The sequence below is a fragment of the Kogia breviceps genome, chromosome 17, assembly GCF_026419965.1.
Source record: "Kogia breviceps isolate mKogBre1 chromosome 17, mKogBre1 haplotype 1, whole genome shotgun sequence".
NCBI classification, from domain to species: Eukaryota; Metazoa; Chordata; class Mammalia; order Artiodactyla; family Physeteridae; genus Kogia; species Kogia breviceps.
Window position 1 is genome coordinate 41,070,921 of NC_081326.1, and position 12,778 is coordinate 41,083,698.

General features: G+C 43.3%; 1 long non-coding RNA gene across 1 annotated transcript in view; it reads left to right on the forward strand.

Moving 5' to 3' along the window:
* The window catches only part of LOC131743660 (uncharacterized), a 68,248-nt gene that overhangs the window by 21,808 nt on the left and 33,662 nt on the right, over positions 1-12,778 (forward strand). The window contains exon 3 of the long non-coding RNA XR_010837374.1: positions 11,289-11,388. This is a non-coding gene — a long non-coding RNA (uncharacterized lncRNA). The remainder of the gene's footprint in view (positions 1-11,288; positions 11,389-12,778) is intronic.

Consider the following 12,778-nt stretch of genomic DNA (forward strand, 5'->3'; position numbering starts at 1 on the left):
AAGTGTGGCTCCTCTGAATTGAGATTTGTGATAAGATTAAAATACGCTCTGGATTTTGAAGACAGAATGAAAGAATATGTAAAATATGTCACTAATTATTCTGGTTATATATTGAAATAATATTTTTGATGTATTGGTTAGATATAATATATTCAAATTAATTTCATCTGTTTCCTCTACCTTTTTCAATGTGGCTACTAGAAATTTTTTTTAAATTTATTTATATTTGGCTGCGTTGGGTCTTCATTGCTGCACGTGGGCTTTCTCTAGTTGTGGCGAGTGGGGGCTACTCTGCGTGTGGTGCGCGGGCTTCACATTGTGGAGCACAGTCTCTAGGCGCGCGGGCTTCAGTAGTTATGGCCCGTGGGCTCAGTAGTTGTGTTTCATGGGCTCTAGAGAGCAGGCTCAGTAGTTGTGGCACACTGGCTCCAAGGTGCTCCAAGGCATGTGGAATCTCCCCGGCCCAGGGCTCGAACCCGTTTCCCCTGCATTGGCAGGGGAGTCTTAACCACTGTGCCACCAGGGAAGCCCTAGAAATGTTTTAATTACTTACGTGGTTCACGTATTTCTAATACAGGCCTAGTGCCCTGGGCCCTGAGAATCTCACTGCACCTTGTTTTACTCCTGATCTTCTAAAGTACCCAAGCCAATCTAACTTTTCTTCTTCTGGATAAGCACAGATTTCAGTGTTCTTAGCTGGAGAATTATTTTATAAATGCACCATATGGTGCTAAGGCTTGACTATGGCCTAGCATAGTCATTTGTTGGGGCTCTCACATGTATTTATTGAACACCTACCACGTGTATAGATTGTACTTGAACCAAGCGGGCATACTAAGGAAGCATCAACAGCTTCTATCAACAGCCATCCAACAGCTAACAGTCTAGTTGGGTATCACCATTTGATGACAGTAATCTGAAATATTGACATATCTTCCCCTAAAGGAATGAATCAAATAGGAATTCTACGCACCGTGGTAGAATAATGGAAACTACTTGTATTACGGTTATAGAGGAAGTTTCATGGAGCCATTCAATTCATACCACATATGTCTGCATACTTCCAGCCCACTGCACTGTCAAGCAGTTTTTGTCCCTGACAAGAATTACAGACTCTGTTTCTCTGGTGTAAACAGCATCCTGAAGAAAAGTAAGTGACTTGAGCCAAGTCAGAAAAATAAAAACAAAATGTCAGAATACTTTCTACTTTGTCTCTTCTGTTTGAAGACACAGGAGTCTGGGGGCTGTGCCTTGACTGGTCTACCCTGCAACCTCTTCTCCATTCCTACTGACAGAAAAAATCAGACCAAAACCAATTAAATAGGAGCCCCACTCAGAGAGGAAATGATTCTTGCTTCTCTTTTTCTCATTTCATGGAGGAAGCCAATCATGTCAGTTCAAGAGGCCAAGGATAATTTCATTTATGAATCATACATTTTGACTACATGGATTTTAACACAAATTAGGGGTGGGATTTAGTTTCAATTCTCTTTCTTTTGAATTTGATTATTTTAAAAGAGGAATGTTTTCCTTGAAGCAGTTAGTATTTGCAGGCTAAACATTTGCTGCTCACAGCTGTCTACAGGGATGCCTTTGGATATAAGTGTTCCTAATAGACCACAGTTTGGGGCTTAAAATGTCCATGTTTATCCCAAAATGTTTATTTTCTTTCTCATTCTACAGACACTACAGTCAGTTTCTTTTCCAACCCTTTTTTTTATCTCAAAGAAAACAAATTTTATCATTTGAAAGTATATCTTATGCCATAAAACCAGGTCAGTATTAAGAGAAGAGTGTAATCACATAGATCAGTATCAGACACAAAACGCAGGATTTAGAGTGGGAAAAGATGAGATCTTATCAACCACAGTAATTAATTGCAAAGAACAGAGAAAGCCGAGCCCATGCTTCAGCATGGAGATCTTACTTAGTGGGTTCTGTGCACTGGGACGGGGTTCCCTCCATCCAGGAGCAGAAAGAACTCTACCCTCTCCACCTTAAGGTGCCACAGTTAAGTTTGAGTCCCAGGTTCTGATTATAATCAATCCTTGATTTATTTTCCATGTCATGACAGATGTTCCCAGCCCTGAACACACCCCTGCTTTCTCATGTCTCCTTGTTTTTATGGTCTACACTCTGCTCTCTGCCTAGTATGCTTCTCCTCACACTGCTTTCATCCTCCCCCACTTCCTGACTTAGACATGCCCGCCACCCCACATGTCCTCCCAACTCCCAACACAAGCAGAACCTCCTCTGAGGAGCCTTCCCTGATGCACCTTCCAACCAGCCACACCCTGCCCCTCAGGCTGAGGGAAGTGCCCCATCATCCATCCCACTGTAGAACTTCTCACTGGTTTGGTTATTATTTGCCTCTGGGTCTGTCTCCTCTCTGGTAAACTCATGAGGTTAGGAACTGGATCTTGTTTAACGTGTTATCAGTAGGGCCTGGTGCAGCACCTGGAACCAGCCCTGCTCAGCCAATATTTTTTGAGTGAATAAAGTCAACATTCAATTCATCCTTTCTTATGTGCTCAGGACGGTGATAATACCAAGGGCAATTCAAGAAAGCAGTCAGACAAAATCTGTTCCCTGTGGAGTCCAGAATCACAAGAAGTTGTACCTAGCCAGCATCATGATGAAGCAGATGATGATTAAGTTCTAGAGTGGGAGAGAGATTGCTGCAGGGTTGAGAGCAGGAAACCCATAGTGGCTGAGAATAACAGCCAAAGCACAATGTGAATATTCATTCATTCATTCAATAAATATTTATTGTGGGCCAGATGCTGATTTAAGGGTTGTGGATACATCAGAGAATGAAACAATTCCCTGCCCTCATGGAGCTTACTTTCTATTAAGGGAGACAGACCAACAAGTTCAAACAACCCCCAAGAAGACACATGCTAGCCCAATAAGGGGAACAGAGACACTGGTTTTGTTAATCTGCTACTTGTACTGTATGAGCTAGCAGGTCTGTTCAGCTAACATTAAAAAATGGAAGACCCAGGACTTCCCTGATGGCACAGTGGTTAAGACACCGTGCTTCCAGTGCAGGGGGCCTGGGTTCCATCCCTGGCCAGGGAACTATATCCCACGTGCATGCCGCAACTAAGAGTTCATATGCCACAACTAAAGAGCCCATGAGCTGCAACTAAGGAGCCCACCTGCTGCAACTAAGACCTGGCACAACCAAATAAGTAAATAATTTATTTTTTTCATGGAAGACCCATTTGCAAATGGCTTTGTGCTCACATTATTTGGAATTATCCTTGCATCATTCACACTCCCAAACAGCTTCTTCCCACTCCAACTCTCCTTTCCTTCTCCAGTGAGTTGCCCAGGTCAATTCACAGGCAGTAATGGGGTTTGGGCTACACAGTGGTCACTGGTCTTCATTTGCAGTTTCTAGGATCTGAAGCATTGAGGAATCAAGAAGAGGATGTGGTATGATGCTTGTGGCAGGCTTCTGTCTTCTTACTTCTTTTGACACATTTTTGAGCATCCTAGTGATTGCTGCTGAGACACCAAGGTAAATAAATAAAACCACCCATTCATTCAACAGATATTTAATGAGCACCTACTAGAGTCCAGGCAATAAGTCTATCACTGGAGCTTCAATGGTGAGCAAAAGAGATGAGGGCCCCGCCCCAATGGTACTTGCAGTGTAGTCAGAGGGACAGGCATAAACAAGAAAATAAGTCCATTCATCACACAAATGACAGCTCACTGGCCCTTGAGCAGTGGTGCAGTGAAAGCAATCTTCCCTGTGCTTTCATGGTACCATTTTCTCCTTACTTTTCTTCTGTTTCTCTGGTTTATGTCTCTTTGCCTTCTTTGTCCCACTCTTTCTTACTTTTTCCTCTTCTTTGTTTCTGAAGCTTGAGTGTCTCTAGAAACAGCCTTCCCATCCCATTCTACACATTGTACATCCACTCACAAGGTTTCAACAGCCCCTCTCTGCTGAGGACCCTCAGATCTCTCCAGGTGAGGTCTCTCCTGGGAGCACTTGGCTTCAGTCCTACATATGAAACTGCCCACTAGAAATCCCCACTTGTTTGTCTTCAAAATTCGTAATGTAATACATTCAAGTTGAATTTATTAGCCCCATGCTACCCCCAACCCATAACAGGCTTACCAGCCATTCCCCCCAGTCTCGGAACCAAATTGTTAATTTCCTATCTCAATGGCAAGAACCACTTTCCCCCTAGACACTCACCAGAAAGCCCAAGGTTGGCCTTTTCACCTCCCTCTGTTTTCCTCCCACATTCGATCAGGTTTCCAGTCCTATGGAGTCTGCTTCCCTAACATCTCCTAAACCTACCCCTCCTCTGCATCTCCTTCACTACCACCCTTTCCAGGTCTTGTAGGGATCGTCCTACATGCTCTCCATTTCATCCCAAACACCCTGACCTGCCTTTCTGTGGCCACCAGAGTCCTCTCTGTACAATGCAAATCTAAGCAAAATCTTCAATGGTCCCCAGGTTATTTCAGGATACATTTATAAGCTTCTTCTCATGGCACATAAGGTTTTGCATTTCTCTCTAGCCCCATCTCTTGCTATAGCCATGCTTAAGCACCTTGGCTCCCCAAACATGCTACTCTCTGTCCCCGAAAGAGTGCCTTTTATACCTCTATCTGCCAGGAACATCCTTCACCCACTTCTTTGTCTGATGAAGTCTTACACACTCTTCAAGACTCAGCTCAGTACTTCCTTCAGGAAGACTTTTGCATCAGCTTGTATGTTTTCAGCTTCAACTAACAAAATATCAAACTAGATATTTATTATAGTATAATTTAGAGGTTATTATTCCCCTGCAGTTTCAGAGCTAGTTAATTTAGCAGCTGAGCTCTAGGCTGCCTTTTCTTTGTCTTGGCTTTCCCTATATGATCTCAAAATGTATACCTTGCCTCCAAACATCAAATCTACACAAAACCACACCCAAAGACAGAAAAAAATAAGAGCTTCCCCTTGGACATCTCTCTCTTTTATCAGAGAAGAAAATCTTTCCCAGCAGACTTCTCTTCTGGTCCCATTGAGTAGGTCCAGGTCACTAGCTCACCCTAAACCAATCACTGGCAAAGGGAGAAGGATTACTATGGTTTATCTGATGGAACCCCCCTACTCTGAGTGCCTTCTGCCTCATACAGAACAAAGTTCAGGTTCTGTTGACAAGAATGAATGAAGGAAATGGTGGTGAATGAATGAAGGAAATGGTGGTTAGGTAGGTTACTGACAGTTTGGGCCATGCTTCCTCTCCTAGAGTTCTTTGCTCACCACTCCCTCCCCAGAATGAATTAGGTTCTTGTCAAGTGCTCTGTCATTGTGCTTTCCAAACTGTTTTGCAGTGTTGATGTAGTTGTCTGTCTCCTTATCCTGACCTCCATACAGTTTATTCATATTTGATTCCTCAACACCCAGCAAAGGCCTGGTGCGGTGCTCAATAAAAATTAATGTTTGAATGATGGATTGATTTAATTAATTAATTAGTAAGATGTCCAGGACAATTTCCACATGGTTTCATTAATCCTAATAATTTGACCCGTCTATATAGTGATAGAAAAAAAAAAACAAAACAGACTGACATATGACCATACAGTTTGTGCTGTTTGCTCCACGCAAGTTCTGTTGTTTTATTGCTTTTGTAGCTCAACCCTATGGTTGGTTACCTTCTGCCCCCTCTGCAGCAGCAACCAAATGACCACTTTCTTCATTAAACAGAGTCAGTGTCTCATGGCCCCCAAAAGGACCATGCTGGGGCTGAGCCATTTTTTTCTACTACTCTGTTAGTGTCTGCCAAGCCAGCAGGAATCAACACCATCCATCAGCTTACCATCTTTGGGCTGGAACTTCAAAGGCAGGGTTTCTTTTTCTGGGTCAAGTTGACCTGTAACTTTCATCATCTTCATACTAACCCTCCATCTGTAGAACTGCATCATCTCTGCAAAGTGGCCAACAGCGCCTCATCCAGTGCCTTAGCAAATATTTATTGAGGGAGCCAGTGAATGAATCATTTAACTGACTTATATGTAATCTTCAAAAACAGCCATAGCAGACAAGAGTTCTTATTTAAAAGGTATGTGCCACAGTAGAAACACTTTTAAAAATAACCAAATTAGCACCTTTTATCAATGTTGGCATTCTGTTCACAGACTAATTACCACCTTATGTAACTGACCTTATTAAGGGATGTTGACACCTTCTTAAGTTATCTTTGGAAACCAAAATCAAGCCCAAATACAACTATGATCTTGCCAGGTTCAGAAACTGCCATTTTGATGTGGCCAGAATTCCCTATTGAGTTCAGAAATCCAACTGAAATCCTTAAGTTGGAAGAAGGAGGGATGTGAATCAAATCAATAAATGAATTATGAATAAAATGGCCATTCATTAGGCATGAAAATAAAAATAGAAGTGTCAACTGAAGCAAGCACTGGTAGTCTTCTAACGTAGGATAAACATGAGTTGCTTGGTGGAAAATTTGTTTTTGGCATTTATATGGAAGATGGCTCCTTAGCAAACCAAAGAACTACAGAGCAATGTCATGTCAATATGCCATGCGACGGTAAGCATTTTCCCTGTGGCAGGAATCACAGCCAGCGTACTGGGGGATCCCCTCAGCACAGTCGAAACATCAAATAGAATGCTCTGTTAGAAGTTAGGGTCTATGAAAACAAAGTCACGGACTCATGCCCCAGGCTGCCAGGCAGGAGTATATCTTGACGCAGGTCCCGTGAGCAGGACTTGCCAGAGTTTCAGTGAGACCCAGATGTCAGTCAAGCCATTCGGTGTGGTAACTCCCGCTGGAACAGGAACGGCATCCTCGTGAGGACGTGAGCAGGCACAGCTTCAACAATTCAGCCACTGGAAATGGGGCTTATTTGGCACAAGATGTAAACCAACCCATGAAACAAAGGAACAGAACTACCGGCAAACATTGCCTATCACAACAAAGCCAAAAGCTAATCTTAGCTCACCAAGGCCATAAACTCCTAGAGAGCGGAAACAGCTAGACGGTGGCAAATATCATTCACAAATAATATTAAGGTTGGGCTGACTCTGAAATACATGTTCAGAAAATTGTCGTGTGAGATGCAAGCTATTATACGTAGAATGGATTAACAACAAGGTCCTACTGTATAGCACAGGGAACTATTTTCAATATCCTGTGATAAAGCATAATGGAAAACCCTATGAAAAAGAATGTATATATATACATATATATGTATAACTGAATCACTTTGCTGTACAGCAGAAATTAATACAACATTGTAAATCAACTATACTTCAATAAAATAAATTTTAAAAAAGAGAAAATTGTCCCACAAAGATGAGCTTTAGAACTTGTTTAATCCAAACTCCTCACTTAAGAAATCGAGTTTTAAAGAGGGGAAATGACTTGGGTAATCTCATATGGCTTCCTCTGGGAGTGTTAGGACTGGACTCCTGGACCCCTAACTCCAACTGAGGGCTCTTCCCACTTTAACTCTGCACCCTAAAGCTCCTACCACAGAGCCCTGCGTGCAGCTGGCTTTCAACCGAACTTGATGAACAAACCATGTCAATCATAATTGTGTGTTAGCAGGGGCAGATCCTGGTTATATGGGGCTTAACACATAAAATTTGGAGGAAGGGACTTCTTTAAGAAAAATGATACAAAATGAGGAATATAAAATTTGGTACAAAGGTGAATATTTCTTCAGATTGAGAGAAGAAAGTATAACAAATTACAAATATAACAAAGTTACAACACAAGTGTTACAAAATCCATAAATGTAAGATAATATTCTTATGAATGAATTGTCTGGCACGTCTCTATAATACTTTCTTGCCCAATAGTTTCTGGCTCCCTACTCTCCGGTTAACTCTTCATATAATAACAATTGTGTAATCTTCTCCAGAGAGAGAATAGAAAATTTTCTCTTCCTTCTAACAGAAAAATAAATTGTATTTATTGTTAACAGTTTAGAAAAGTTACTTTGAGCTTCACAAGTTCTTGCTGGCGATTTGACATTAATTTTTAAGGTTTTCAAACCTGGGAAAACTCTAATCTAGTTGCTTTCATAAAAGAGCTGCAGGATTTCAGGACATTTCTTGGCTAATCTTAAATACTTTTAGAATTCATGACACATATTCATCAGAGAAAATGCACTTTTAAATGGCTGCTATATTTCAGTGAGCTACATAATTGTACAATAAATTAGTCATATGCTGCACAATGATTCAAAGATGAATATGTGTAGTTTTGTTCAAGGGGTACACTTGTTTCTTCAGCCTGTTTCTTGCATGCTGTTTCATCTGGAATCGCCAGACTTCATCAGGACAATTTATATTAGATTTACAAAAACATGATCTGACATGCATGCAGAAGACACAACTTTGCATTCAGAATGGTCTCAACATTTACAGCATTGCTACAGGATTGGGTCCCGCAAACGTAAGAATTCAGATGAAATTCTCCTTTATGAGACTCCCATTACAATATTTAAAAGTGTAAGGAGTGTTTATTGGTGTATACCCTACATTATCGAAGTGTAGCTCTGACAGAAGAGAACTTCCTTTTTGACAAAGAGTTGATGAGCAACGAAGCCTCCAATTACAATTTTACACATCTGGTGATTCAAAGACTTCTTCACAGACTAGCGTCTGGATACGCTTCAAACCTTGTTTCTTTTCACCTTCCTCCTAGTGTCAGGACTGGGCCCTGAAGGACACACGTGTGACATGGGGCAGCCTCTGGCACAGTGAGCAGGGGAGAATTTCAGAAAGTCACCTACATTAGGAGATCTAGCAAGAACTTCACTATACATGCAAGTGACTGAAGACCGCAGAAATATATGCCACTAAACCAAACTAAGTGTATCTCCAAGTTTACATCCTCTTAGCAACATCCCGAAAAGTTCAGACCATGATAAAGTCACCTGACCCAAGGCAAAGTAGGAGAGGAAGAAGATAGTACTCTTAATTGATTGTGGTGAAAATACCATTTTGAAATTTTTGCAAAAACTTATAATTATGTGAACACAAATCTGGAGACCCTCCCGTGCCCTTGGACTGGGCCTTACAAGTGAAGGCCCTTGAAGTGGAAGCTTTATGAATTTCATGATCCTTGTGCCTCTGTGTGCCGGCCTTTGTATCATCCCTGTGCAGGGACAGGAAGATGATCAGCAGAGTCAGCTTTAAATGTGAAGGACAAGGATTGATCAGATGGTCTGATGGGAAGTATATTCCTTTTGTAGGGCTGCCATAATAGTACTGCACACTAAGTGTCTTAAAATGACAGGAATTGACTGTCTCACTCTTCTGGAGGCTAGAAGTTTGAGATCGAGGTGTCAGCAGGACTGTTCTCTCCAACAGCTCTAGGGAAGAAACCTTCCTTGCCTCTTCTGTCTTCTGGTGGTTCCTAGGAACCCTTGGCATGCTTGCCTTGTAGATACACCACTTCAGTCTCTGCCTGCAACGTTGTGTGTGTCTCTGTGTGTGTCCTTTCTCCTCTCCTTATAAAGACACCAGTCATATTGGCTGAGGACCCCACCCTAATCCAACGTGACTTCATCTTAACTAATTACATCTGCAACATCCTTACTTCCAAATCAGGTCACATTCTGAGGGACTGGGAGTTAGGACTTCGACATATCTTCTTTGGGGGACACAATCAACCCGGAACAGAAAGGAAACAGCACTCTCCGCACTATGCGTTAACCAGCTGTGTGGTCCTAAGCAACTCAAACTTGTGATTCAACAAACGTCAGTTAGCACTGAGCACGTGCTAGGGATCCCCAGAAAGGAACGATCAAGCAGCCAACTCTTACTGAGCCCCCAGCCTGGGAGAGAGACACGTGAACTAACAGCACACCACAGTCGCTATACTGCAGGCACGTATGCCTGGCGAGATCAGACCTCCGAGGAGAGAGCCCGCAAGCGAAGGTTGGACAGTTTCTGCAGAATGCAGTCTATTGGAATTGTTTTTAAGAATGACTGGATGGGGCTTCCCTGGTGGCGCAGTGGTTAAAAGTCCGCCTGCCGATGCAGGGACACGGGTTCGTGCCCCGGTCCAGGAGGATCCCACATGCCGCGGAGCGGCTGGGCCCGTGAGCCATGGCCGCTGAGCCTGTGTGTCCGGAGCCTGTGCTCCGCAACGGGAGAGGCCACAACAGTGAGAGGCCCGCGTACCGCAAAAAAAAAAAAAGACTGGATGGATATTCACCAAATGGACAAGAGAGGGGAAGAAATTCCAGGCAGGAGAATGGTGCATGAAGAGGCTTTGGCTAATGGGAAAGCATATGTTCAGGGAGAGTTTTGTGTAATTTTGTACGGTTGGAAGCAAAGCAGTACTTGACAGATTAGGTGAGAAAAGTAGAGGGGGCTGGCATGAAAGCCTTATAAACCATGATGAGGAATCTGGTCTTTATTGTTTAGAGGGGAACAGGAGAGGTGTGGGAAGGAAAATAAAGTGATTGGCCTTGCGTTTCAGAGAGATTGCTGTGGCATCAGTGTGGAGGCTGGGTGAGACAGAAGAGGATGGAGACCCTTCTGGGGATATGCAGGTTCACATCTTTAATCTCCTCAACAACACTTGAAAGCTGTAGGAACTGGAGCCCAGAGAGGGGAAGGAACCCTCATAGCTCAGCAGCAGGCTAATGCATGCTTGGTCCATAGGCTCAAACCACAGCTGTTGTCCAAGAAAGAGGCAACCAGAGCCTGATCCAAGGCAGGAAGCAGCATGATGAGGAGAGGAGAGACTCAAAGGATGCTTAGAACTAGATTCCCATACAGGTGTGGAGTAAGAGAAAAAGGGGAGAAGTCCACTGCCTCTTTGAGTCTTATTTGCTCATTTCTCATGGTCCTTACAAGCTGAAGTCAAGTGATCACCTATGACAGAACACCCTGAGGAGATGAAAATGCACGAGACCACCTGAGCATCCCCTTGAAGGAGCGGTTTGGCTTTGTCTCCTTGGCCTCTCCTCCTGGAATCCTCACACCATAATAGAACTAAACGGATCATTCCAGGGATCAGCAAGGAAAAGGGGAAATTCCAGGGAGGAAGGATGAGGTCAGGAAGTAGTCCAGTGCCTTGGAAACAGGGGCGTGTGTGTGTGTGTGTGTGTGTGTGTGTGTGTGTGTGTGTGTGTGTGTGTGTGTGTGCGCGCGCGCACATACATGAACCAGAGTTAAGAGAATCAAGTCTTGTCTTTTCTCTTTGGCTTTTCTTGTGTTTTTTGTTTTTCTTTTCCTTTCCTTTTTTACCTTTTTTCTTTTCTTTTCTTCTCTCTTCTTTCTTTTCTTTCCTCAGGTCTATTCCTTTGTGAGGCATTCTCTAAAAGACCTTGGGTGAAGTATCTTCCCAGACACCAGTCTGAGTGTGAAGGATCAGGCTCCCCAGATCCCATAAGGTAGGGAGGACCTCAGGGAGGGGGCTGGGACTCCTACTGGCCCCACCTTTGGAGCTGCTTAACATTTATACCTTACTAATTATCTATTCCCACACATACGTAACATGCATGAGATTAACGCTATCATAAGGTTTATTAAATTGTGGTCATCAGTCATCTTCACAAGTCCTCAGTCTTTACATTTGTTGCTCAAAGATTCATCTACTCACAAACGTTAAGAACTGGGGAACTTCCGTTTTTATCCCTCCTTTTCATTCCTTCATGCATCTATTAATCATTCTTCATTTATCAGATGTGTATTAAGAAACTTCTGTGTGCTGTCCTAAGATTATGAAAATAAAACCATACTATAAAATAGCATAAAATGTGAATTTAGTAGAACATTCATCCTCCTCTCTAAGTGTGTGTTAGGTGTCACTGTGTCTTCTCTTTTATATGCAAAGATGAGAGCACTAGCCTGCCATCTGTGATATATAAACTTTGAGCTGCTTTCTGGGTGTGGCATAGGGTGCCAGAAAACACCCCTTCCATGCCTCAGGCTCTTTGTGATCCTGTGCAGTGATTGTATTCTGAGACTCCATTCACTCATACACTCCAAGCTTGAGTCTCCACATATAGTGGTTCTGATGACTTCTAATTCATGTAAATGTTAGGGTTGTCTCCTTTTATTCTGCAAAAAGTACCTAAAATACCTGTCTTTTAACCATAATGGTCAACCGGTAGTGTATGCTGAAACCACTGATTTTCCAAATATAGCGCCTGCATTTAGCACTGAGAATAGCCCTTTAATTGCTACAAAACCAAACAATATTGGAAGAAGCCTGCACATTGGGGTGCAGCAGACGCTGAGGCAGAGGGACTGTGGGTGCAGGTCCAGTGTAGCAGGCAGACCCTCGGCAGGTGGAGGACTAGACCCAGACAACAGGGGAGTCAACACTGATGCATGGCCAAAGCACCGGGAAAAGGCATCTCAAAATAGACAGCACTTAAACACAGGCAGGCAGTGGGGCTGAATGAAGGCTTTCTGCAGGGGCAAGAGGCAGGCCTTCAGACGGGAGCGAAAGGACAGCTCGCATCAGGGGGACAGAAGAGGGCAGCGATAAGAAAGGTTGACTCTGGCAGGCAGACCTGGGTTCGAATCCTGGTCCAGCCACTACGTAACTGGAGAAGACTGCTGGTGGATTCCAGACCTGACTCTCTTCTTTCTGAGCACATGTCCCTTGCAGTTAGTTGCGGCCATGGGACTGCGTTCTTGCCCGTGAATGGAAGCCATTTGGATTGGTACCTTAACATTTCCCACGCCCAGTCCTCCATTCTGCCACCGCCTTGAAGTGACCTTGGTATTGAGAGGGAACACTCTAAGATGGATAGGGCCTCTGAATCCCTACTT